The 27,624-nt window shown below is 43.5% G+C and overlaps 1 protein-coding gene across 3 annotated transcripts in view; it reads left to right on the top strand.

Annotated features, from left to right (window-relative positions):
• The window catches only part of PRLR (prolactin receptor), a 291,254-nt gene that overhangs the window by 63,105 nt on the left and 200,525 nt on the right, over positions 1-27,624 (top strand). The window contains exon 2 of one of the 3 annotated variants that reach the window (XM_030193030.1): positions 7,225-7,318. The exons of the other annotated variants lie outside the window; for them this stretch is intronic. The gene's annotated coding sequence lies outside the window, so the exon portion shown is untranslated. The remainder of the gene's footprint in view (positions 1-7,224; positions 7,319-27,624) is intronic. 3 annotated transcript variants of the gene reach the window in all.

Genomic DNA, 27,624 nt, shown 5'->3' with positions numbered 1-27,624 from the left:
CCCATGTAGCTACGCCACTGCTATCTATGTACCAGTCAAGGTTAGGTTACAGCGCACTCAGGGGCCCTTTAACAAAGCAGCAGTAGGGCTACTGCACGTGTAGCGTGCCCCAAATCAACACTATTGCCCAGGTAGCATGCCCACCTGGCAGTAATGTTGAAATTGGTGAGTGCTATTTCCCACGGTAGAAAATATTTTTCTGTTTTCTACCGCAAGGGGTGTTCCTGGTGGTAATCAACAGCATAGCCACATTGGCACGCACTTTATGAGTATCACATGTGTAGTACGTGAGCCCTTACCATTAGGTCAGTGGGTGGCGATGAAGGCTCAAGCAGTAAATAGCCACACGCTACCTTTACTTCTAGCACACGGCCATTTATTGCCCCCATTGAAAAAAAGCCTTTTTTTCCCAGCTGCGGTTAAAAGTGGCGCAGCGCATGCCAAAAAACATGTGCACACACTAGCTCAGGCTACTTTTTTCCGCGTCTTAGTAAAATGACCCATCAGCGTGCCTGGGTCCCCACATGTGGAGCACATGTCCTATTGCGTTCCATTTAGAGAAAATCTGCTTGACATTTTGGGAAAGGCCAAGGCTTTTGCCACAGCTAGTGTTGTTTGGGACGGAATAGGATTGTGGGCCAGATTGGGGGGTGATGGGGGAGGGGGACTGAAGAGAGTCTGTGTCAGTGATGGAGATTGTATTTGGTGGGGTTAATTATATTGCATCTCACATTACACTTTTTGAAGCAGCTTGTAATCAAGTGAAATATATACATACCTACATACAACTTGATGTTGTAGCCATCCAGAAGAATATAGACCCCGTGTTGGTATTTGAGCCTCTTACTCCCAACAGAGACATTTTATTTTTCTTTAAACATTTCAAAAGGTTCAGTGTTTGTAACTGTCATGCATGTGCCACAATCTCTTTGCAGCCCCCGTGTCTGCCCTTGTTCTGCTCAAAGCCAGGATGTTAGTTCAGCTTTAGTATCTGTCCACCTTGTGCTGTTAGTTTAGTTATCTTAATAATGTCCTCTTTGTTCCAGCTTCTAATTATGCTACTGAAATAACACAGGTTCTGGCATTTACAAACTCATGATTTGTGTCTGTCAGGACAGAGGTATATAATTTAAATATGTTTTCCCCACTTTTTTTCTAAGAAATCAGTAATTGATTTGTGCACCAATGTCACATTTTGTACTAGCCCCACTTCAATCTCTATATTTTCTTCTCATTGCAATTAACAGAGTGTTTAAAATCCTTGCAACAAAACACCAGCAAATGGCGTACTAAGAATTACAGCTGAATAGAAAGGAAAGACGGGGAGAGAGAGAGAGCGAAAGAAAATGGATGAAATCTGGGAAGGAGAAAAAAGAAGGAAATGTTTATACAGGAGGCTAATTATGCAAAGAGAGTTTCTTGCTGAGCTTGTTTTTCTTGTGTACATGTAAAACTGGAGATTCCAAACCCAGACATTTAACTTTCAGCATTTCCTGATGTAAATGAAAATTAATTCTTCGGAGTGGCCACATGTGAGAAGGAGGATCAAGGAAATACATAATCATTATTATTTTATAGTTATTTTTTTATGATCAGTAATATATAATATACCTATCACAAAATAGAAATGTAACCACCCTGCTAATTACTTGCCTACAGTTTGTTTATTTAAGGTTTACTTTTCAGTGTCAACAAAGCAAGGATTTAACCAGCATCAACCAGCTAAGGCATTAATGTGATCTTGTCTTACAATCAGTTATTGTTAAAGGAAAGATCAATAGATATTATATAGTACTACATTGTACCCAGCACTGATAATTTCCTGACACAGTTCCATTGATAGTTTGAGGGTACTTATTTAGTACTCACTGATTAATATTTTAAGTCGATGTAAATAATTGACATCTGCCGTCAGATGTACTGAGCATTTTTCTCACAGACACATTTTAAAAAAGATGTACCAGAAGTTTCTTCCCATTTTGGGGCTGATTTATAGCTCTTGGCTCAAAAGTAACATTTCAGATTTGATGTATGCATAAGACAGATTTTCTGTCTGATTTACCAGGTCAGTGGTAGCCAGAATACAGCTGCGTTCTGCATATCAGTAACTTTGTGTGTTTTCCCATGCTAGCAAGCCTAAAGTCAAATGGCTGATTAGTGTGGATGGAGGCATAGGCGCCGACTCTGTGGGTGCTGTGGGTGCTTGAGCACCCCCAATATTTTCACCCGCCGGTAGTCGGAACCGGAAGTTCCCTTCCCAGCCAGCCCAACCTGCCTGGTGCCCACCCTCTTCTCCCTCAACAGTCCTCCACCGGTCCGCCCTCACCTTCCTGCATGCCGCCCAGAATATTAAAAGTCATCTTACCTCGGGGTCTCGGCGGCAGCAGTGAAAGGCGAGCAGTGATAGGGTGGATCGATTTGGTGGAGGGGTAGCATTGTATATTAAGGAGAGCCTTGAATCAAATAGATTGAAATTTCTGCAGCAAACAAAACACTTCTTGGAATCACTGTAGATTGAAATTCCATGTGTAAAGGGGAAAAGGATAGTGATAGGAGTGTACTACCGTCCGCCTGGCCAGGATGAACAGATGGATGCAGAAATGTTAAAAGAAATTAGGGATGCAAACATACTGGGCAACACAATAATAATGGGTGATTTCAATTACCCCGATATTGACTGGGTAAATGTAACATTGGGGCACGCTAGGGCGGTAAAATTCCTTGATGAAATCAAGGACTGCTTTATGGAGCAGCTGGTACAGGAGCCGATGAGAGAAGAAAGAATTCTAGACCTAGTCCTTAGTGGAGCGCATGATCTGTTGTGGGAGGTAATGGTGCTGGGGTCGCTTGATAACAGTGATCATAATATGATCGGATTTGATATTAGCTTTGAAGTAAGTATACATAGGAAATCAAATACGTTAGTGTTTAACTTTAAAAAAAGGAGACTATGGTAAAATGAGAACACTGAAAAGAAAACTTAGAGGAGCGGCTGCGAGGGTCAAAAATTTACATCAGGCGTGGATGCTGTTCAAAAATACCATCCTGGAAGCCCAGGCCAAATATATTCTGCGTGTTAAAAAAGGAGGATGAAAGACCAAACGACAGCCGGCAAGGTTAAAAAGTGAGGTGAAGGAAGCTATTAGAGCTAAAAGAAAATCCTTCAGAAAATGGAAGATGTAACTGACTGAAAATAATAAGAAACAGCATAAGGAATGTCAAGTCAAATGCAAAGCGCTGATAAGGAAGGCTAAGAGGGACGTAGAAAAAAAAGATTGCATTGGAGGTGAAAACACATAGTAAAAATTTTTTTAGGTATATTAAAAGCAGGAAGCTGGCAAAAGAATCGGTTGGACCGCTAGATGACCGAGGAGTAAAAGGGGCAATCAGGGAAGACAAAGCCGTATCGGAGAGATTAAATGAATTCTTTGCTTCGGTCTTCACCGGGGAAGATTTGGGTGGGATACTGGTGCCAGAAATGGTATTCGAAGCTGATGAGTCGGAGAAACTTAATGAATTCTCTGTAAACCTGGAGGATGTAATGGGGCAGTTCTACAAACTGAAGAGTAGCAAATCTCCTGGACTGCATGGTATTCATCCCAGAGTATTGATAGAATTGAAAAATGAACTTGTGGAGCTATTGTTAGAAATATGTAATTTAGCCTTAAAATCGAGCGTGGTACCGGAAGATTGGAGGGTGGAGGGAGGCCAATGTAACGCCGATTTTTAAAAAAGGTTCCAGAGGAGATCCCAGAAATTATAGACCAGTGAGTCTGACATTGGTGCCGGGCAAAATGGTAGAGACTATTATAAAGAACAAAATTACAGAGCATATTCAAAAGCATGGATTAATGAGACAAAGCCAGCATGGATTTAGTGAAGGGAAATCTTACCTCACCAATCTACTACATTTCTTTGAAGGTGAGCCGGTTGATGTGGAGGGGCATAATCGAACGGGTCACCCAAGTTTTCCTGAGGATGTCCTCGCAGGACGTCCCCGTGAAGGGGCGGGGAAACCCTTATTATCGAAACAAAGATGGGCGTCCATCTTTCGTTTCGATAATACGGTTGGGGACACCCAAATCGCGAAATTTAGGTCATCCTTAGAGATGGTCATTCCCGATTTTCGGCGATAATGGAAACCGAAGACGCCCATCTCAGAAACTACCAAATTCAAGCCATTTGGTTATGGGAGGAGCCAGCATTCGTAGTGCACTTGTCCCCCTCACATGCCAGGACACCAACCGGGCACCCTATGGGGCACTGCAGAAAAAGTTCCCAGGTGCATAGCTCCCTTACCTTGTGTGCTGAGCCCCCCCAAACTCCCCCCCTAAACCCACTCCCCACAACTGTACACCACTACCATACCCCTTAGGGATGAAGGGGGGCACCTTGATGTGGGTACAGTGGGTTTGTGGTGGGTTTTGGAGGGCTCACATTTACTACCACAAGTGTAACAGATAGGGGGGGATGGGCCTGGGTCCGCCTCTCTGAAGTGCACAGCAGTACCCACTAAAACTGCTCCATTGACCTGCATACTGCTGTCATGGAGCTGGGTATGATATTTGAGGCTGGCATAGAGGTTGGAAAAAATATGTTATAATTTTTTGTTTTAGGGTGGGAGGGGGTTAGTGACCACTGGGGAAGTAAGGGGAGGGCATCCCTGATGCCCTCCGGTGGTCATCTGGTCATTTAGGGCACATGTTTGTGGCTTGGTCATAAAAAAAAAAAGGACCAAGTAAAGTCGTCCAATTGTTCGTCAGGGATGCCCTTCTTTTTTCCATTATCAGCCGAGGACACCCATGTGTTAAGCACGCCCTAGTCCCGCCTTCACTATGATTCCGACATGCCCCCGTGAACTTCGGTTGTCCCTGCAACGGAAATCAGTTGAGGATGCCCAAAATCAGCTTTTGATTATGCCGATTTGGGCGACCCTGGGAGAAGGACGCCCATCTTCCGATTTGTGTCGAAAGATGGGCGCCCTTCTCTTTCGAAAATAAGCCTGATAGTGTATCTGGATTTTCAGAAGGTGTTTGATAAAGTACCTCATGAAAGACTCCAGAGGAAATTGGAGAGTCATGGGATAGGAGGTAGTGTTCTGTTGTGGATTAAAAACTGGTTAAAAGAAAACAGAGAGTAGGGTTAAATGGTCAGTATTCTCAATGGAGAAGGGTAGTTAGTGGGGTTCCCCAAGGGTCTATGCTGGTACCGCTGCTTTTTAACATATTTATAAATGACCTAGTGATGGGAGTAACTAGTGAGGTAATTAAATTTGCTGATGACACAAAGTTATTCAAAGTCGTTAAATCGCGGGAGGATTGTGAAAAACTACAAGAGGACCTTACAAGATTGGGAGACTGGGCGTCTAAATGGCAGATGACGTTTAATGTGAGCAAGTGGAAAGTGATGCATGTGGGAAAGAGGAACCCGAATTATAGATCCGTAATGCAAGGTATCACATTAGGAGCCACAGACCAAGAAAGGGATCTAGGTGTTGTCGTTGATACGTTGAAACCTTCTGCTCAATGTGCTGCTGTGGCTAAGAAAAGCATATAGAATGTTAGGTATTATTAGGAAAGGAATGGAAAACAAAAATGAGGATGTTATAATGCCTTTGTATTGCTCCATGGTGCGACCGCACCTCGAATATTGTGTTCAATTCTGGTCACTGCATCTCAAAAAAGATATAGTGGAATTAGAAAAGGTACAGAGAAGGGCGACAAAAATGATAAAGGGGATTGGACGACTTCCCTATGAGGAAAGGCTAAAGCGGCTAGGGCTCTTCAGCTTGGAGAAAAGGCGGCTGAGAGAAGATATGATAGAGGTTTATAAAATAATGAGTGGAGTTGAACGGGTAGATGTTAAGCATCTGTTTATGCTTTCCAAAACTACTAGGACTAGGGGCATTCAATGAAGCTACAATGTAGTAAATTTAAAACGAATTGGAGAAAATTTTTCTTCACTCAACGTGTAATTTAAACTCTGGAATTCATTGCAAGAGAATGTGGTAAAGGCGGTTAGCTTAGCGGAGTTTAAAAAAGGTTTGGACGGCTTCCTAAAGGAAAAGTCCATAGACCATTATTAAATGGACTTTGGGAAAATCCACTATTTCTGGGATAAGGAGTATAGAATGTTTTATACTTTTTGGGATCTTGCCAGGTATTTGTGACCTGGATTGGCCACTGTTGGAAACAGGATGCTGGGCTTGGTGGACCTTTGGTCTTTCCCAGTATGGCAATACTTATGTAAAAAACTTACAGGGTGTCCAGGGTTAAAGGAGGAGGGTAAGAGAGGGAGGAAGAGCTGTGGGGTAAATTCTATATAGGTCGCTAAAAGGATCCAAAAAACTGGGTGCTAAACTAGTGTAATCCCCTGTTAGGTTGGGGATTACTGAGAGAGTCACCTGAGGGGAGTGACTGGGAGGTTCCTGGATGAGGGGAGGCCCAGCCCACGGAGAGTAACTTGGAAATAAAATGCAGAGGAATAGTGCCCTGCGGCACATGAGTGACAGGGGAGGTGGAGTTAGTGAGAGGATAAATGTGATAGTTTAGCCTTTAATGGGGTCTTTGCCTAATGGTCCCTGGCCACTGACCTAGAGGAGTAAAGGGGAATCCTGAGGAGAAGGCGTGAAACCACTGGCTGAAAAGGAGAGTTGCAGTTCATCAAAGCAACAACTGGGGAGAGGATCTCTGTGTGGACAGAGGAGAGACCCAGCCCTTGAGCATGGGATAGGAGCCAGGGGGTCGCCATTTTTCAAGACCAGGGTGGATCCAATGCAAAAGCCATCCTGGAGGAAGGTCAGGCCGTAGGGGTCTGGACCTGAAATACAGAGGAGAACACAGCTTGTGAGCACTGTTCTTGGGGATAGGCATGGACAGGAGGCTGTACAAAGTGTAAATATCCCTGCTTCAGAGCACGTGTAGGAGAATCCCAGGTAGGAGAATATAGGAGTTATTTTAAGATTGCACCAGTTGATGAAGAGTTCATTCAGTCGGATGTTCCTGTGGTTCGAAGCTGAAGAATAAACAGTTTGAGTTTTATGAACTGCTGACTACCGAGTGATCATTGGATTTGAAAGAGTAGAATTATCTCCCAAGGCTACGTAACCTAACTGCCAGCTTATTTCACCACTTATTGCTTTGGAGTTTGCATTTCTTTTCTGTCCTTTGGGGGGGGGGAGGGGAGAAGAGGGTAATCTCACCCACCAACACTTCTTTTCCCCAGATGGAGGCACCAAGCGCTAAAAGAGTAAGAGACCAATGGAGACTGCCCTCAGGAGGCTCCAGACAGGTTGGACCCCGAATCCAGGAGCGCCCAGGTAAATGGGCATTACACTAGTCTTCGATAACGACAGAATTGCATGCCAAGCTGTTATAGAAGTTTAGCATAAGTCTGTAGCTACACGCCAAACTGTAAGCGCAACCACTTATTTTATTTATTTATTTATTTATACTATGTCTATGGCTGGCATAAATGGTGGCACCTAAATGTGACAGTTGGGCACATAAATGCAAGTATTCTATAAAGTGCCTGCAAGAATAGTCAGTACACCCCTGACATTCCCAGGCCCCTCTCATATCATTTGCGCATGGGAAAAATTAGGCATGTTGTTTATCGAATAGAGGCATACGTCTGCTATGCGTGTAATGGCAGCTTAATGCCAGTTAGTGCTTGTTAATGTCAATTATTGGCATTTAATAGCAATTAGTTAATTATGGTATGCACATAACCAGCCAATTGCACACCTAACTTTGGCCGCCATTTATAGAATTTGGGGGTTTATGTATATTGTTACAGAATTTGATTTGTTTGTTTTATTGTCTTTTTATATTTTATTTACTAATCTATTTTTATTTAAAAACTTATACCCCACCTAAAAAAAACTAAGCAGCTTACAGTAAATACATATAGAAAATAAGGCAACCATCATAAAGACATACCCCCCCTGTTTACAAAGCTAGTGCTAGTGGCTGCCGTGCACCAATGCTGACACAGCCCATTCACTTTGAATGGGCTGTGTCAGCATTGCCGCATGGCTTTGTAAACAAGGGGGATAATTTGTTTTGCTACCCAAATTATAATTTTAAATTCCCAGAAAAGCCTGCAAAAGAGAGACGGGTTTTTAAAAACGTTTAAACTTTGTAATTGCCACCTCGATTTTCTGTTTTCTATGTTTCTATCCCTAATATCAGGTATGATGTGGAATAATAACATAAATGATAAATTAAAGAGAGGATGAGAGGGAAAGGAAAGCGATAGAAGAGAGAGGAGGGACGGAACAGTGAGAAAAGGAAGGGACAGAAGGGAGCAGAAAGGAGGGAAAGAAAGTGAGCGAAGGTAAGTAGAAGAAGCGAGAGGAGAGGAGAGGTTAGATGGGAAGGAGGGAGATGAGTGATAGATATGAGCACATGTGCATGGCCTGTGGCATACAGTTTCAGCTTGTTTTGTTTATTGACCTTTATTTCTGAGAGATTACTTTTCTCAAGGGGAAATTATCTTGCAGACGTTTTCTGGATCTGGACTAGAAAATAACTCTTTTTGGTGTAAACCCCCCTTTCACATTTGCTTTGAAACTTTCTGAATTCCATGAACATTAGTTTAAATGTTCCATGCATCTGTTATCCTGTAAGCCTGTTATATGTTACATAGCAAATGACGGCAGATAAAGACCATATGGCCTATCCGTCTGCTATCAAATAATTACATTAACTGTACGTTCTGAGAACAGTGTGCCAAATTCACATCACTGACCTAACAGTAACACTACATAATTGTGCTGCATGACTTACCTTCTGCCAGTGTCGCTACACTCTCATCAAGTCACTTCATTGCCTCCCTATGCGTTTCCATATACAGTTCAAACTCCTCTTACTACTTACAAGTGCATTCAATCTGCATCTCTGTACACCCTTCCCTGGGAGCTCCGTTCATTGTGCAAGTCACTCATCTTTCCCTTCTCCACTGCTAATTCCAGACTCTGTTCCTTCTATCTTGCTGAGCCGTACACCTGGAATAGACTTCCTGAGTCGGTACATCATGCTCCGTCTCTGGTCCTATTCAAATCTAGTGTAAAAGCCCACCATTTTGAAGATATTTTTAACTTTTAACCCCATATCCACGTTTAATACTTATGTTGTTTTAATCATTCCCATAATAAATGAGGAGCCTTTTTACTAAGCCGCGTATGCGCCTGTGTGCGCCCAACGTGTGTTGATTCAGAGTTATCGCCTGGCTACTGCTTGGCCCAGGAAATAATTTCATTTTTTACGCGCATCCACTACATGCGCCGGAAAATACTTTTCTTTTCCAGCACACCGGCGGTAATCAGCATTTGAACGCACGTTGACCATTACTACCCAGTTAATGCATGAGACCTTACTGCTAAGTCAATGGGTGGCGATAAGGTCTCAGACCCAAAATGGACATGCGCCAATTTTCATTTTGTCGCATGTCCATTCCCCCCCCCCCCCCCACACACACACAGAAAAGGCAATTTTTACAGGTTCGCTGAAAAATGGCTCTGTGCACGTCCAAAATACGCGCCTACACTAGCGCAGGCCACTTTTCAGCATACCTTAGTAAAAGGACCCCTGAAACTCCCCAATCCCTTATTTGTCCTGTTAGACTCCGTTCCTATTGTCTCGCTGCACCTTATGCCTGGAATGGGCTTCCTGAGCCGTTACGTCTAGCTCCATCCCTGGCCGCCTTCAAATCTGGGCTAAAGGCCTACCTATTTGATGCTGCTTTTGACTCCTAACTTGTCACTTGCTCGTTACCTATATCTTGTCTTCCTCTCTTCAATAGTCCCTTTCCCTATGTGTCATTCTGCCTGTCCGTCCTACTCTTATCCTTATTGGTCCTGTCTGTCTGTCCTGATTTAGATTGTAAGCTCTTTTGAGCAGGGACTGTGTTTTCTTCATGTTCAATTGTAAAGCGCTGCTTACGACTGGTAGTGCTATAGAAATGATTTATAGTAGTAGTAGTAGAATAGATTGTATGCTCTGTTGAGCATGGACTATCTCTTATGTACTTGTGAACAGCTCATAATGGAAATGATCTGCCTCATATTTAAAAACATTTAACCAGCCAGAAACAGCTCCTGTCCAGTTAAAAGGCACTTAGGGGCCCTTTTACTAAGCCGCATAAGTGCCTACGAGCACCCAATGCGCGGCAATTCTGAGTTACCACTCGGCTAACGCGTGGCCCATGTGGTAATTTCATTTTTTATGTGTGCCCACTACGCACGTTGGAAAATATTTTTATTTTCTGTTGTGTGGGCAGTAATCGTCATTTTACGCACATAGACCATTACCGCCCGGTTACCGCATAAGACCTTACCGCTAGGTCAATGACTGGCGGTAAGGTCTCAGACCCATAATAGACGCACGGCAATTTTCATTTTGCTGCATGTCCATTTTTGGCAAAAATTTTAAAAAGGCATTCTTGTACAGGTGCGCTGAAAAATGAGTCTGCCCGCAGCCAAAACATGTGTCTACACTACCGCAGGCCATTTTTCAGCACACCTTAGTAAAAGGGCCCCTTAACCGGCTATCTGGCAATATTCAGCGGAAGATAGCTGGTTTTCTCCTGCTGATTATCGCTGGTTAGCTCTTAGCAGATAACCAGTTACATCGTGCGATATAACCGACTATCCGCTAATATTCAGCATATCGCCTGCTAAGTTTGGCAGCCAAATTTGCCCACCGAAACAGCAGGTCTGTGTTTGGCCATTTTCAACTGAACTGGCCAGTACTGAATATCGGCTTGTCCGGTTAAGTTGAAACCTGCCAAAAAACCACCTGGAAATGGGTCAGCACCAGCTGCAGGAGTCAACCCAACTAACTTCCGTGGTCTGAATATCAGGCCCAATAAGTAGTAGTAATAGTGGTAAATCCATGTTTTTACATGGGAATACCTGAGTAATGTGTGTCAAATGTACTCTGTCAATGCAATACCATAGAAATAATGCAAGGGTGCCCACACCCATCCTAGACATTTTAATGTACAAATATATCATGAGTCTCAAAATTAATATTAGAAAGGTTACCAAAGAGCTTCATGTTATTTTTGGATGAGTATGAGATTATGAAAAAACAATTTTTGATTTTCCTCAGATTTGGCAAAATGTGTTGCCAGCGTCTTTCAAAGAAGTTCATGTATCTGTAAGGTAGATTGATTCAACACAGAAATCAGCGCGGTCTCCTCTCCTAGAAGTAGCCCCTTGTAGCAAGGGTTAAACCACATTGGACAACAGTGTAGGAAAGCTTCTAGTTTTGATACCAGTACTATACAATCTGAATTCAGCTTCAATTTACATCTCTTTCAATGTGTCACTTTTTACAAGCACTGAAAACACTAGAACAGCGTTTCCCAAACTGTGCGCCATGGCAACTCAGTGCGCCATGGTGAACTCACAGGGGTGCCGCAGGGCAGACGGGAGGTTCACAGGCAAGCACTGGGACATTACTTAAATCAACATACCAGTAAAAAAGGCCCGTTTCTGACACAAATGAAACGGGTGCTAGCAAGGTTTTCCTCGGAGTGTGTATGTTTGAGAGAGTGTATGTGAGAGTGACTGTGTGAGAGAGAGTGAATGTGCGAGTGTGTGTGTGTGTGTGTGAGAGAGTGAGTCTGGGTGCAAGTGTGTCTGTGAGAGAGAGTGTGTGTGTGTGTGTGAGAATGAGAGTGTGTGCAAGTGCGTATGTGAGACAGTGTGAGAGAGAGAGAGAGTGTGTTTCACACAGATACAGTGTGTGCGAGAGAGAGAGAGTGTGTGTGAGACACAGACTCTCTGTGAGACTGAGTGTATGAGACCAAGAGAGTGTGTGAGTGAATGTGTGACACATAGAGAGTGAATGTGATACAGTGTGAGACATAGAGTGTGTGAGAGACAGTGTGTGAGAGTGAGAGAGAGAAAGACATTGACTGTGAGAGAGAGAGAGAGCGTGTGTGAGAGGAGAGAGAGTGTGTGTGTGACAGAGATACCCCCCCTCTGGTGTCAGGCCCCCCCCCCCTCTCTCTCTGGTGTCTGAGCGTTACTTTGCAGGACGCTGAGCTCTGGCTGTGCTTCAAGGAACTGACCAATCCTATTTAATAGAATGCACCTCCAACATTCTGAAGCCGAGAAACCTTGTGTGGTTGGTCACTTCTGCTTGTGACGAACCCGGAAGTATGTGATGTCAATTCAGGAGATGGATACAGAGAGCAAGAATGCCTCAGCCATGCAGTCAGCTTCAGAACGTTAGAGGTGCGTTTTATTATATAGGGTTTAAACAAAATTGTATGGAGTTCCAGGAAATCTACATAGCTGGGGCAAGCTACTGATCACAGCTCAGCTGTGATTGGTCATGGAGACTTTCTGGCTCCTAAAAGAAGGATCCTGATTGGGAAGCAAGGAGTGAGGCTCTTTGTTTCCAAATCAGGATCACCCTGTTTGGTCACCGGAGCCTGTCTGGTGCCTATCACAGCTGAGCTGTGATCAGTAGCTTGCCCCAGCCATGTGTTTCAGGAAAACAGTGGTCCTCCGTCGGTGAGAAAGATTTTGTATGCAGCTGGCAGAGAGAAAGAGATAAAGGTAAGCACAATTAATCCTGACCCTGTAAGAATGGCAAGTTAAAAAAAATCACGAAACCAAGGGGAGGCTTCTGGGTTAGCGACAGGCACCATGTGGGAATCACCCTCGCTGCCAGGGGCCCATTCAAATAGAGGGAGAATTGTGGGTGGGGTGGCGGAGGGAAGGAGAGATGCTGCAGGAGGAATGAGGGACATGAGTTGGAGGGGGAGGAAGGGGTGAAATCTTGTATATAGGGGTTGAGGGGAGGGTGAGGTGCTGCATGGAGAGGGGAAAGGGACCAGAGAGTGAGAAATGTTGGACATAGGCATGGAGGGAAGGGAGGGATGGTGCATGGAGGAGAAAGGGAGAAATACTGGACATGATGTGTAGCAGGCAGGGGGCGGTAGAGACCTGGGGGGTGGAGACCTGTGTGGCGGGGGAGGGGTGCTGCAAAATATTTCTCGGACACTAAAGGTGCCTTGAACCAAAAAGGTTTGGGAACCACTGCACTAGAGTGTTTAGTGGCACTTGTGCAGTTAGGAGCAGGTCCTACCTGGATCAGTGCTGTTCACTGGGGTCAGCCACTAATTTTCAGCAGCATTATCTGGATAATGTCACTGGAAATGAACAGTGACTGCCCCAGCGCTATCCAAAAAAAGGGGATAAAGGGTCATGGATTTGATATAGGGTCTTTTTCTGTGGTACAGCTGAAGCGTTTACATTTATGATATGCAGGTACTTTCTCTATCTCTAGTGGGCTCACAATGGAGGGTTAAGTGATTTACCCAGGATCACAAGGAGCCACTAATAATTGATTGTTAATGGCTCATTAATTAGTTTGCCCACAGATTTGGGATCGGTGTCCCAATTTGGGTGACCTTTATAGAATCCAGGGGTAAATGTGTGTCATTTTACTGCCAAGTCCCATTTTGTGCACAAAAAGGACCAAATTCTATAAATAGTGCCAAAAAATTGGCGCTATTCTATAAACAAGATTGAAAGTTAGGCGCTATTTATAGAATAGGGGGTCAATCACAAAGAAACCTCCATGGATGGGATGCACCAAGTGGAAAAACAGTAGAGGAAAAAAAGAAGAAAAACCTCTCGCAGATGGTGTCCAAAAAATCTTTTACTGCAGTAATCTTCAAGAACAACAAAAGAGACCCAATTAGCCAGCGTTCAGTTTGTCCAAGTGCTTCCTTTCAGTAATTACCAGTGGAGACCTTCTCTGATGATTTTTCTGGAAATATGTACGATATAACCAAATTCTAGACCTCCTGATGCAGGCCAGTAGGGCCAAAACACGAGTCGTGCCGGGTCTCTTTTGTTGCCATTTATGCTTAGCACCAAAATTGATGCCTAACTTTAGACGCAAGGATTTGGCGTAAATCTTCGCATCAAAATTAGGCGCAAATCCCCCTTATTCTAGAACAGCACACATAAATTCTAGGAATGCCCTTGATTTACCCAAGACCCTCTCATGGCCATGCCCCCTTTTTAGAGCCACACATAAAATTGACACACGCATCCCCGCAACTAAAAATGTGCACATAAATTTCAATTAATGCCAATTAGTGCCAATAATCACTTAGCACCAGGGGCGTAGCCAGACTTCGGCGGGAGGGGGGTCCAGAGCCCGAGGTGAGGGGGCACATTTTAGCCCCCCCCCCCGGCGCCGCCGACCCCCACCCGCTGCCGCCACCGCCACCCCCCACCGCCGCTAGCACCACCACCAACAACCCTCTCGACCCCCCCCCCCCGCCCTCCGTTGCCGTTGCCTACCTTTGCTGGCAGGGGACCCCAACCCCCTCCAGCTGAAGTCTTCTTACTTCATTTGCGATCTGCAGGGCTTCGTTCTGTTTCTGTGAGTCTGACGTCTGCACGTTGTACGTGCAGGACGTCAGACTCAGAAACCAAACGAAGGAAGAAGACTTCGGCTGGCGGTGGTTGGAGTCCCCCGCCAGCAAAGGTAGCAGACGGCGAGGGCGGGTTGGCAGTGGGAGGGGGCGTTGAGAGGGTCATCGGCAGGGGGTCCAGGGCCAAATCTGCGGGGGGCCTAGTCCCCGTGGCCCCATAGTAGCTACGCCCCTGATTAGCACCCAATTATCAGTGCTAATTGGCTCATTAACTTACATATACATATTGGGCGCATGCCCAAATTTGTGCACACCATTTTAAGTGCCATTTATAGAAATTCAGGGAAAACCAGTAACATGGGTTTAGTAACTACTGATCTAAGTGTGCCCCAGTTATCCTTCCTCCTGCCTGAAGCTGAAAGTGACACCTTACCCCATCCGCTGATTAAACTCCAAAGTAAAAACAACAGTGAGTACTTTGGATGGGTGATACCCCCCTCTTCCCCCGCAGCATCAGCTGCTTACCAGAGGCAAGAGGGACGTATCTTTACCTTCTCCCTGCTACAGCACCAAGTTGTGGGTGCAACCCAATAAGAGGCATTGTTATTATTTTGACAGTTCAGATGGGGGAGAGAAATATTTGGTTGGGGGGGGGGAATAGAGGGGAGGATGGTGCTACTGTCACTTTAGTGAGAAGGAGGGTCATTAAACTATGACTATACCTTTGCACCTTCTTGAAGGATGCTATAAAACAATGCATTTGTCCTTCAGTGTCTACAGATTCCTTCTTTATGCCTATGTATGAAAAATTTACCAGTTTAAAAAAATGCATTTGAAATATGCACATAATTTTTGAAATTCAAGAGTTGTCTCCCTTGACCTAACCCCATTTCCAGGATCACCAGGTGAAACTAGGTTGCTATATTTAACCTCTCATTAGAGGACTATTTTCAGCTCTGTTGACCTAGCAGAATAATTCTTTAGTTACCTGCCTAGATCCCTTTGAAAATTCTCCTTATAATGCTCTTGTACTCATTATAAAGTTTATTTGTAAAGTCAAATGGATAATTTTAAACCTTCATAATATTTAAAGAGCCCAAACTATCAAACCTTTACCCCCGTCATTTGGGCAGACACCATGCTGAGCATATCATTCCTCTAGATACGGTAACCTAATGCATGTATTCATAAGATTTGGTTTTATTACCTCCATCCCATTGAATTCTTTAAATGTCAGTGCTATGCTTCTTGACCGCAGCTTTCCCATAACTTGGGTTTAGCGCGGTGTACAAAAGGAGCAGTATCTAAATTATACAGATACTTAAAACAACACAGCAAAAATAAGAATTTTTATTTAAACCTGACCAAAAAGATAAGTTCTCAGCATTTTGTGGAATGTCAGATAATTCCATTCCAAACAAATTGAGAGAATTACATTCAGGAATTATAATATATAAGTTTCTAAAAAATTAAGGACAGAGAATAAGCTGATCCCTTAAACGAGACAAGTGACCACATAGTGAATTGGAGATTGTAGATCTGTAAATAATTTGAAACAACAAGCAAAACGCATTAAATAATATCCTTTTGGCCACCGGGAGCCAATGTAGTTGAGCCATAAATCTTGATACACTGGTAAGCTTGCATAATTTAAAAATTAGCCTCACAGTGGTCTTCTGGATAAGTTGAACTTTTTAAAGATATTTACTTCTTAACCCTAAACAGAGTACATTGCAATAGTCTAGATGTGACACAAAGTCCAGAATGTATTGAGATAAGAACTTAAAATCAGGGTAATCCAAAATGTACTAGGGCTTGAGTTGCTGATCTTTAGGTCCCCACTCTGTTCCTTCTTTCATGCTCTGTTTTTGGTTTAAAATGGTGAAAAGAAAAGGGAAATTGAGTGGTTTTTCCTCTTGTTCCCCATATCTTCAGCAGAATATTATTCGACAATATGCAGCAGGAGGGCTTGGCAAAAACCTGAAGACCCAGAGCCTTTAAAGTGGTGACCTATTTTCAGCTGAACTTGGGAGCTTAACTTTTCAGCTGAAAATTCATCTTAGTTTAGGAGCTTCAAAGTTATACTTACAAATTTAGGGCTGTCATCTATTTGCCTAGATTTATGAGCCTAATTTATAAGCCTAATGCTGAAAATCAGTGCTAAGCTTCCCTGCCCTAAATCCCTTTCTGTTACCACCCACTTGTTAAGCTACGTACTAAATTTAGGAAATTAGTGAAATTTTGAGCATAAATTTAGGAATTCAGCCCTAATAAAGAACACCTAAACTTCCGGAAATCACTAAAAAACTAACCTATTCAAAAAGGCATACCCTGCCGATCCAACCTAAATACTTGACCTCTGCGACACAACAAAACTAAAGTACGTAATGGACATCACTCAACTGTTCCGTTGTATGATTCCCTAATTGTGGCTATACCACACGATCTTTATCCTACCACACCACCACTTTGTATTTGTTCTCACCGGAGCCGGCAAACGCCTCTCCGGTACTATGTAAGCCACATTGAGCCTACAATATGTGGGAAAATGTGGGATACAAATGTAACAAATAAATAAATAAACAAACAAACAAACAAACATAAGAATAGCCATACTGAGTCAGACCAATGGTCCATCTAGCCCAGTATCCTGGGCCAATCCAGGTCACAAGTACCTGGCAGAAACTCAATAGTGGTAACATTCCATTCTACCAATCCTAGGGCAAGCAGTGGTTTCCCTATGACTGTCTCAATAGTAGACTATGGACTTTTCCTCCAGGAACTTGTCCAAACCTTTTTAAAATGCAGATATGTTAACCGCTGTTACTACATCCTCCAGCAAAGAGTTTCAGAGCTTAAATATTAGTTGAGTGAAAAAATATTTCCTCCTATTTGTTTAAAAGTATTTCCATATAACTTTCTTGAGTGTCCCTTAGTCTTTGTACTTTTGGAACAAGTAAAAAATCGATTCACTTCTACTCATTCTACACCACTCTGGATTTTGTAGATCTTAATCATATCTCCTTTTCCAAGCTGAAGAGCTCTAACCTCTTTAGCCTTTCCTCTTATGAGAGGAGTTCCATCCCTTTTATCATTTTGGTCGCTCTTCTTTGAACCTTTTTGTAATTCTGCTATATATATTTTTTAAATATGGCGACCAAAACTGAACACAATACTCAAGGTCAGGTCATACCATGGAGCGATACAGAAGCATTATAGTATTTTTGGTCTTATTTAACATCCCTTTCCTAAAATTCCTAGCATTCTGTTTGCTTTTTTGGCCGCCGCCACACACTGAGCAGAAGATTTCAACGTATTATCTACAACGACACCTAGATCTTTTTCTTGGGTGGTAACCCCAAAGGTGGACCCTAGGATCAGGTAACTATGAATTGGATTATTCTTTCCAATTCAAAAGCATAATTCTCAAAGTTAGAAGCACAAATCCTTTGAATATCAGGCCCTCAGGGTCATGTGCTACCCAAGGCAATCTGCCACCTGAGGCAGGGATAAAATGGCACCCCAGCCCCCCAGCATTGCGTTTCCCCCTGCTAACTGCTTCCTGCCCCCCCCCCCCCCGCCACGGTCTAGCATCTCTCCCTTTCCCCCCATCCTGAACCTGCCTTCCTTTTTGTTGCTGTTGTTTTTCAAGTCGGAGGCAGCAGTGATCCCCATATGCTGCCCTTTCACCAGCACCACTGTCTCCGCTATACTGCAGCCTGCCTCTGAGGAAACAAAAAGTTACATCAGAGAGGCAGACCACAGTACAGGAGATGCCATTGCCAGTGGCAGGGCAACATATGGGGATCACTACCACCGCTGACTTGAAAAACAAAGAAAAGGAGGTAGGCTGTGGAGGGGAACTGAGTCTCCACAATTAGTGCCGCCTGAGACTCCCGCCTCATTTGGCTTAATTGTAGGGTCGCCACTGCTCAGAGTCTCATCTGCCGGCAGGCACAGAGCAGTGAACTCTGTATTAGCCCCGAGAATTATGATCCACCACTGAGTTCCTGGGCTTGGCCTTCAGACAGCTGTTGTGGCTGTGGAGATATATTGTGATGAAAGTAGTTTCTGAAAATACAGTCTACAAGTAATCAGTGAAACTGGCCTTTTTATTCTAGAATTGCAAAAGGTATCTTGTTAACGAGGGGGAGACTAGCAGAGGTATGAGCAAAATCCAAATAAATAACTGGCAAGACATGAAGACTCACTAAGTGCTGAGAAATATCTATTGTACAAAACATCATACTTATAATTATAATGATTAGAAAAACACTGAAATTCATGTTGGATAATGGATGTGACAGATGGCAGTGAAAGAGTTAAGGACATGATAGCTAGGAGAATAAACTCTGTGGTGCCCCCCCCCCCTTCCCTTGGTACCCTAAGCACCTGCTGATTTTGCTTAATGGTTAATCCAGGGTTGAGCGAAGGATGCAATAGCCTTCTTTGAAGTAAGTGGCACTTATCCAAGTAGGAGCTACTCTTACCAGACAAGTGCTGCTGGATATGGAGCCCAAGATTTTTATAGGTCAGAGAGTATATCTCTTTCCTGATGTGTGCAAGAAGATGCAGAACAGTTGTAAACAGCAGAGGCGTAGCCAGGCATGGTATTTTGGGTGGGCATGGGCCCAAACTGGGTGGGCACACAATTTCCCCACCCCCTTTGCTTTCAGCCCCCATCCCAGCCTCTGCATCAGTGATCCCCAACAAATAAAATACCTGAGCTGGCGGGGATCCCCAAGCCCCACCAGCTGGAAGAGTTCCTCCGGCGGTCAAAACATGTCAGTCCCCTAGTTGCTGCAGTCAGTGGCACTATCCATGTACTGCTGCTGCTACACTGACCTCTTCCCTCCTGTACATGCTCAGTTTTCATGCATATAGAAAAACCGAACTGAGCATGCGCAGGTGGGGGGGGCGGATGTAGCTGTAATGCATGGACAGTGCCACTGGCTGTAGCAAGTAGGGGAATGACCATAACAAAGATGCCAGAATTTTGGGTGGGCCCTAGCTCAAACTGGATGGGCCGATGCCCACCCAGGCCCACCCATGGCTATGCCACTGGTAAACAGTTTATGGTGATCAGGGCCAGTGTTAGACATTATAGAATCCAGGGCAGAAATCTGGAAGGAGACATCAGCCTCAGTTTTAAGCAGGCATGGGGCCTTCTGTGAGATAAGGGACCAGACAATTATCCTGGTTGCACCCTCCCACCCCTAATGCCAGGCATGTTGTAGATGCAGTGATAATTATGATGAATTATTCCTGCAATATTCCTCATGGAGTAATTTAATAACAGAGTGCTTATGTTGTGGTTGGAAAATGGCACCTATTCGAAGTTCAGTAATGTTTATTTATTATAAGAGTCATAGACAAAATCACAAAAAAATAAGAAAAATAGAATATAGTAGGACAACAATTAGTACAACAGTAGAAAGGGAGTAGAAAAAAACAACCCAGCCATCAGCTATGACTGGACATTAATACTGTTAGATCAAATACTGACGACAATGGTCAAAAAGCATTGGTAAGGCATGCACAGATTTATACCAACACAAGATAATGTTACTTAATAGTTATACAGTAAGATGCAAACAATATTGTATCAAAGGATCCCATATCTTGCGAAAAGATGCCAAGGTCATAGGTGACTCAGCAGCAACCTTTTCATATTTCGCATATAAACAAACTGTTTTCCTCCATAAACCAAAATGTAATTGAGATTAATCTTTCCAAAATAAGTTTTAGAGCTATAAGTAATAATGCTTTTATTAGTACGTCAAGTACAGTAGCACCAAAACAAATTATGGCTGACAGCAGTTTTTTCACATTCAGCAATTCACAAATTCTAATCTATATTTCTGAGCAATGTAAGTGTAGGTTAAGACTTGTATGTACCATATGATCCAGTGTGCCAATATTAGCATGACACGACTAACATAAGTTAGTGATGCCATTATTTAGTTTAGAGACTTTTAAGGGAGTCCAAAAAGCCCTGTGTAGAAGGAAATAGGCAGATTGGGATATGGTTACTGATCTTACAGCGCTACCAACTACCAACCTGGAGCTACCGCCGGTCCAGTGTGGGTGCCGGCGGGTAGTTCTGCCCCTAGTGCACAGTATTTCCGGCGCTAGTGAACATATTCACAAAACATTTCCACAGTCACAAACCTGGCGGTAATTGGGCAGCCTCGTTTTTAAAAAAACCTTCATCAGGGGTCAATCAGTAGTATTTCAATACTATTTCATATTGTATCTGTTGGTACGAGGCAACACTCTCTAATTTATTCAAGAGACTACATTTTATGAGCTCCATTGTCTGTCAGTATATCCTCTGTTCAACTACTGATTGACCCCTGATGAAGGTTTTTTTAAAAACCGAAACACGGACCGTGTTGGGTCCTTAATAAAGTTTTTCTGGAGCATCTCACCCCTTGTCTTGGATTGATCCCTTGAAGTTGTTTTTCCACCTGTTTTTTTCTGTGTTGGATTTTTGTGGAAATTTTTGGACCTCTTTTGTTTCTGCGGTAATTGGGCAGCGCCACATGCTACCCGGTTAACGCCGGGTTAGCATGGGAGCCCTGATAAGTGCTCCCTCCCTGCTTGGCCACACAGTAAGTGAAATCTTACCGCATCACCATTTCTTTTTAAGGCCTTTTTACCCACTGTGGTAAAAAGGGCCTCTGCGCAAGGCAAAAAAGGCCCCCGCTGCTAGTGCAGGGCCCTTTTTACTGCAGGCTTAGTAAAAGGGCTCTTAAGTGATTTAAACGTGTACAACCATATTCCTGCCATTGTTTTACCATCCAATTCAGTGTTTGTGTCATATTGTCACGGGCTGCATAAAGCATTAGGGCACATAAACTTGTTAAACTGTAAGACTTTATACCAATTAGATGCTTCTTTTCTTTTATGTGCAAAGGTAAGGCATGAAGTCAGGCAAGTAGGAGTGAAATGGCACCCATTTTAAGCTGCTCTATGAAGGCAACATTGTCATTTATATGCCATTATAAGAAGGCACTTAAAACCAGCCCCAGGAGTGCACAAATCCTCATAGACCACTCTACTGCTCTGCCCTAGAGACACTCCTGGGAATACCTATGCATGCCTTGCATAAAAACAGGTTCTAACATTGGTCATATCCAGAGCGTGTTTTCTAGTGAAAAAGGTGCCGGTTCTCAAATGCCAGGCCACCTTTCAAGGGTGGGGTGATCACTGAGAGACCCACCCCATAATAGCCAGGCCCCCTGCAACCAGTCACAGAATCTGTGACAAGGCAGAATTGGTGTGTAGAGCCTGAGCTCTTTCATTAAAATAGGAGGACCACCGGTCAATTTTAGCAGACAATGAAAAAGGTGCCGGTACTCAGTACCACCAAGTACCCCCTCAAAAAAAGCCCTGGCATATCTATATTTTGTAGCATACACTCAAATGCAGTTTTTTAAAGAACCCTTTTTTGTGTTTAAAACATGGTTTACACACAGATAATGCGTTACCAGATTACCCTTAAATGTTTTAATAAGACATTTTTTTCAACCCTACAAATCTGAGAAATTATCAGGTATCATTACACCATGGCATAAAGGGTCCATTTTGGCATAGCGACTTATAGGTCAAGCCTTTTGTGGCTTTCCCTAATATTTGTTCCTACATATTATCATTCAGTTTTTATGAATTTATTTTTTTCTTTTTAGGCTTTCTCCTCGTTTTTACTGGAGTATTGGTAGAGGATAACAAAGGATGTATCTTTAATTTACTTTCTGCCGTATCCTACTCTGCTTTCTTACAAATATATATTATTTGGATAGATATTTGTACATTTCTAAACAACAAAGAGAAACAACAGAATTTTAAAATCAGGACTAACACTTCATGACGAAAGGGACGTAGAAAACTCTTTTTCTTTCACAATACTGAGATCTGCAATTCTGTGCCTATAGTCATCTCCTCCCAGTCCTGCTATGCGTTCCAGGCCAGTGAAGAATGAAGTAGATGTGGAAGTGAGCCAAAAAGGAGTGTCTTAATTATACCATACATTTCTCTGTTTAGGACATCATTTGTGCAATCAGGAAAAATGTAGTTTTGTTAGTTTCACTGTAACAAACAAATTTTACTACAAAACAGCTTGCAGAAAAGTCCCATACATCTTTTTCATGTGACATAGTAGAACTATTAGATTACTTAGGACCTGTCCTTGGGACACTTAAAGATATTCTAATTCTGTAACAACTAGGCCAAAGACAAAGGTATTAGGGAAAGGGAAATGGGACTTGATATACTGCCTTTCTGAGGTTTTTGCAACTACATTCAAAGTGGTTTACATATATTCAGGTCCTTATTTTGTACCACAGGCAATGGAGGGTTAAGTGAGTTGCCCAGAGTCACAAGGAACTGTAGTGGGAATTGAACTCAGTTCCCCAGGATCAAAGTCCACTGCACTAACCACTAGGCTACTCCTCCACTCAATTAGCCTATAACTGGTGAATGTAGCACCACTGAACTGGGTATGTAGGTGACACCCAAAAACTACTGGAGGACAGAGAGTAAAAGACTACAGTCCTGATATTTAAAATGATTTAAACGACCAGGAGAGGCTCCTGGCTGTTTAAATCACCTGTTCAGGGCTAACCAGGTGGTTCTAGCTGTGGTCCCAGGTACATAAAACAGTCACTGCTCATTCAGGCCATGCTTACCACACTCGGATCTTCAGCCAAACTCCAGTTGAGCTGGGAGTGGGTCGGTGGTCCAGAATAGCAATCCGGGGGGGGGGGGGGGGGGGGGGGGAGGTTGGAGGGTTGAGAGACACTTTATCAGGCAGGATTCTACTCCACTCTCCCGTCCAGGAACAAATTGAACTTCTCTTTAACACAATCCAAATGTTCCAGTTCTCAAAACCATTTTGATGTCAAGTCTATTGATGTCTGGGAATCCCATGGACCCTGCCTTTCTCCCAAGGGATTCTTAAATTGGGTTATTTACATATAGACAAACACTCTTGTCCATGCCTATCCTGGTGTTGCAGGAATTACCACTATTGTTAGCAGAATCTGTGGTACTTCAGGAGTCAAACACCACACACCAGAATGAGAGAGAAATTTTCTTTATTTGCCAGCAAACAAAGTAGGACATCAGCGCTAGCTCTCTCCTTCTCTTCAGCTCTCTGTGTCTTGTGTCTCCTGTCTTGGTTCCTTCTCGTCTCAGCTCCTTCTCGTCTCTCTAACATAAGCTGCTTCTGTTCTCATTTATATAGGGTCCTAAACCCCTCTAGCCCCCCTTTCTCACCAGATGGTAAAGAATAGATTGATTACCCTGTCTTGAACTAATTATCTCTACACATTTACTCAAAAATATCAGTTACATAGGTTTGAGATATTTCCTAAACTGACCTATGACCTGGGGCCTCTCAAACTAGACAATGTGGCACCTATCTCCTGCATTTTATTATTATTAAATTCTCAGATTCCCAGCTAACTTCATAACTAGCTTGGTTCATTAAGGGGCCAATCTTACTTAATGGCACACAGACATGGTTTGTTATTACTTTCAGGAGACTAGTCCTACACTTAACTATAATCCATCAAGGAGAAGAGTTGACTTTCCCTGACCTCTTTCACCTTTTAGCTTCATACACAGAACTAGCTAGGACTGTGGATAATTCAAACCAGATGATGACCTCTTAAACTGCAGACAAATCTCACTTGAAAAGTCAGACAAAGATGTAACACTGAATTGAAAAGATATTTTACAGGGAGAAATAAAACTTATTAATTAAACAGAATAAAACATATTTTAAAATAAGCAGAAATCAGAATTCCTTATAAGACAAAATCTAAATCATCAAGAACCTCTAAACAGCATTCAGCCTAATCTTTTAAAACTGCCTGCTTGCTAATCAATGGCATCCAGATGTGGTTTATTATGCCTTTGAACAATCCATCACTCAAAAAGGGACAAAGAAAGTTTCATTTCTCGCTGACCTTTCTAACCTCTAGTCTAGCAAAAGCTAGACATTTGAGTAATTAAACCCAGATGGCATTCTATCACCTGCAGGACTGAACCAAACTTAAACAGAATTAACAAATTAATATGATTTCTCTGTCCAGGCTGCCTCACTGGTAGCCAGGTGTCGTTTCAAGGGCTATAGTTCTCCTACTCCCAATCTCTCCTCTTCCATCGGTCACAGACCCCTTAACATAAGAACATAAAAGTAGCCATACTAGGTCAGACCAATGGTCCATCTAGCCTAGTATCCTGTTTTCCAAACAGTGACCAAGCCAGGCCACGAGTACCTGGCAGAAACCCAAATTGTGGCAAATCCCTTTAGGGCTGTCCTTCCTTAAGTGTTCCTCGCTGGGTCACCCCCCCTCCCCCCTGGCCTTGAGCAAGTGCATTACTGCTTTAAATCCTGCTCCTGAGTAGGACTCTCCAATCCTACCAGAGCTCTTATTACTTCTTCAGTTATTGTGAGAACGGCAATAACTGTTCCTTAATTTTTGCCCACTTGAAGGTGGAGTTCCAAGGTCCCCCTTCTCCTCTCTGGTCACTTCGCAGGGGCTTGCAGACAATCAGAGTTCACTCAGTGCCCTTCTTCAGAGGCAAAACCAAGGACCCTGTGCTTTCATATGCAACTACTTTTATTCCACTTTAACTCCCCCCCCCTCACTCTTCAGTCCCAGGACACTTTCTCTCTGCATTATTTCCAAACTACTCCCCTTGGGCTGGGCTTCCCCTACCAGGGTCCTCCTGGTCACTCCCCCCAGTGACTGTCAACCAGGGACTTTATTTCTCAGTAATCCCCATCTGATAAGGGATTACACTGTCATTTTCAGCTGTAAATGCCCGGTTAGCCCCCAAGCCGAAACCAGCTTGTGACCTGGATTGGCCACTGTTGGAAACAGGATGCTGGGCTTGATGGACCTTCGGTCTGTCCCAGTATGGCAATACTTATGTACTTAGCTATTTTGGGGGCGTCCAGGAGTGGAGTCGGCACTTAGCCAGTTAAGTGCCAATATTCAGCACTCAACTGGCTAAAATAACGGCATAAATAGGACCACATAAAATGCAGTCCTGTCCTTATGCAGTTCTTCATAGCTGGTTAAGTGCCAAATATTACACTTTACCGGTTATGTTTTCGCAGGCTCCATATACCCAGAAATTCAGTGCTGGAGCCCAGACATGGCCCTGCATTGAATTTCCAGGTATAGCACTGGCAGCAGTCAGCAAAATACTGATCGCCACTGGCTTAATATCAGGCCCTACATTTATATATAATGGGGCTGATATTCAAAGCAATTTAAGCGGGTAGGAGAGGCTGCTGCCCACTTAAATCGCTTGCCACCTCCTACCTTCTGATATTCAGTAGTATTAAAGTGGGCAGTGCCGCTGCATATTGCCTCTGACTGATGCCAAAAAAGGGGCAGGTCAGAGACGGTACGGGGGAGGAACCTGGGTTTATGTGGGTGCCAGTAATATTCAGTGCCAGCACCCGCACAGCTAAGTGGCCAAATTTAAGACAACTCAAAAGCTGTCCTAACTTTGGCTGGCCTAGCTATTTGGGTCCCGGCACTGAATAGGGCCAGGGCCTGCATAAGTGCCGGGACCCGCATAACGTTTGTTTTTTTATTGAAAAAAAAGCCCCTGAGCCCCCTCTCACCCCTTGACAATGGCCCTCTTTCCTTCTCCCCTCTCCCCAGGCTGCAGAAAGAACCTCCCCCCCCCCCAGAAGGCTCCTTGCCCCCTAGGCATCCAGATATACCTTCCCTACCTGTAGTCTTGGTGGTCGTTCCTGAGAGCTTTTTTATATTGGGGAACTAAGGTACATTCACAAATTTGATTTTCCAGTATCCATGCAGAGTTTTTCATGCATAACTCACTGCACAGAAATAACAAAGGTAAGAATGCTGAGCTATTCCAGGAGGATTTTTAAGGGCTTTGCTTCCACTTCTTTCAGCTGTAGCTGACATCATAAGAGGAACTCTACATATAGGGAGAGTGATGATATCATCGAACTGACCATATATTAATTATGTAATGCCAAGTGGGGGGTCAGTTTAAAAATATGCTGAAAGGCTTTTCTGAGATGTACATAGACCTCAAGTCTTTTTTTTTTTTTTTAAATCATAGGATGTGATCAATTTTATTCACAAAAGCTGGTGAAAAACTTTGGACCTAGGTAGTTTCTGATTTAAGTCTGTCTACAAAGCACCCACATACCTGGCCTACTCAAAATATATCTGTAAATGAAGAGAATTCATGAGAATGTTCGGTTCAGTCAGTCCATTAAGTTAGTGCTTTTCCATTGTGGCCTATGGCAGCCCTGATAGCCAATCGGAAGAGGCTGCCTGCATTCTGTTTCAGCTCTCATCTCTAGGCTTCTATCCAGTCAGCAGATAGACAGCTTGGAGCCAGCTTTAGTTGTGGCCTTTCTGTGAACCTGTTGTTTTTCCCTGTGCCTGCACCTGTCAGGAAGTTTCCAGAGATGGTAGAAACCTCTGGAAATTGATGGAACAATGGGAGGGTTTATGATAATTTGGGGAAGGGTCTGGTGGCAACAGTTACCTCCTCCCTGTGTGTTATAAGCTCCCTCTTTTGCCCGCCAAACTTGTTTTAGGTTTTTCTCCCGCTTCTGATCCATGTCCTGTGGGAGACCCCACTTGCTATGGCTGCAGCAGATATCCTGTGACCAGTCAGTGACTGACAGCCAGACTATATTCTCATGAGTTAGTCCCATCTAGGCAGCTGCTATGGCAGCAGTGTCACACAGATGCCAGAGGTTTTAATATCCAGGTGTGTGGACCCTGGACACCCTCCATTTGGCCTCAGAGAAGGAGAAGGGGATTTTCACAGGAATTTATCTGCCTATATTATCCAGGCTCTCTGCTCTGTTCACCCAGAGGCAGATGCAGCTTTTAAAAGCAAGAGGGATTAACATCTCAGTATCCTCCAGCAGAGCCACTGTCTGCTTGCCAGATCCTGCTTGCCTGTGTGTACCATCTTAACAGTGATAATTTTTTTTAATATCTGCTAAGACGAGCAGCATTTGTAAAGAGTGACTGGTCATATCCCAGACCTACCTACCCAGTGACCGGGATTTGTGCATAGGAAAAGGAGTGGTGAAAGTAACAACTGTAACCTTTAAAAAATAATAATACATTTTCTGTACTGGAGAGGAGGAGGATTGCTGTAAATAGTTTTGTAAACCGCTCAGGTCTGCAAGTT

Source organism: Microcaecilia unicolor, chromosome 2, assembly GCF_901765095.1.
Source record: "Microcaecilia unicolor chromosome 2, aMicUni1.1, whole genome shotgun sequence".
In the NCBI taxonomy this organism is placed as follows: Eukaryota; Metazoa; Chordata; class Amphibia; order Gymnophiona; family Siphonopidae; genus Microcaecilia; species Microcaecilia unicolor.
Note: the sequence above shows the minus strand (reverse complement) of the source record. Positions and strands in the feature narration are given on the sequence as shown.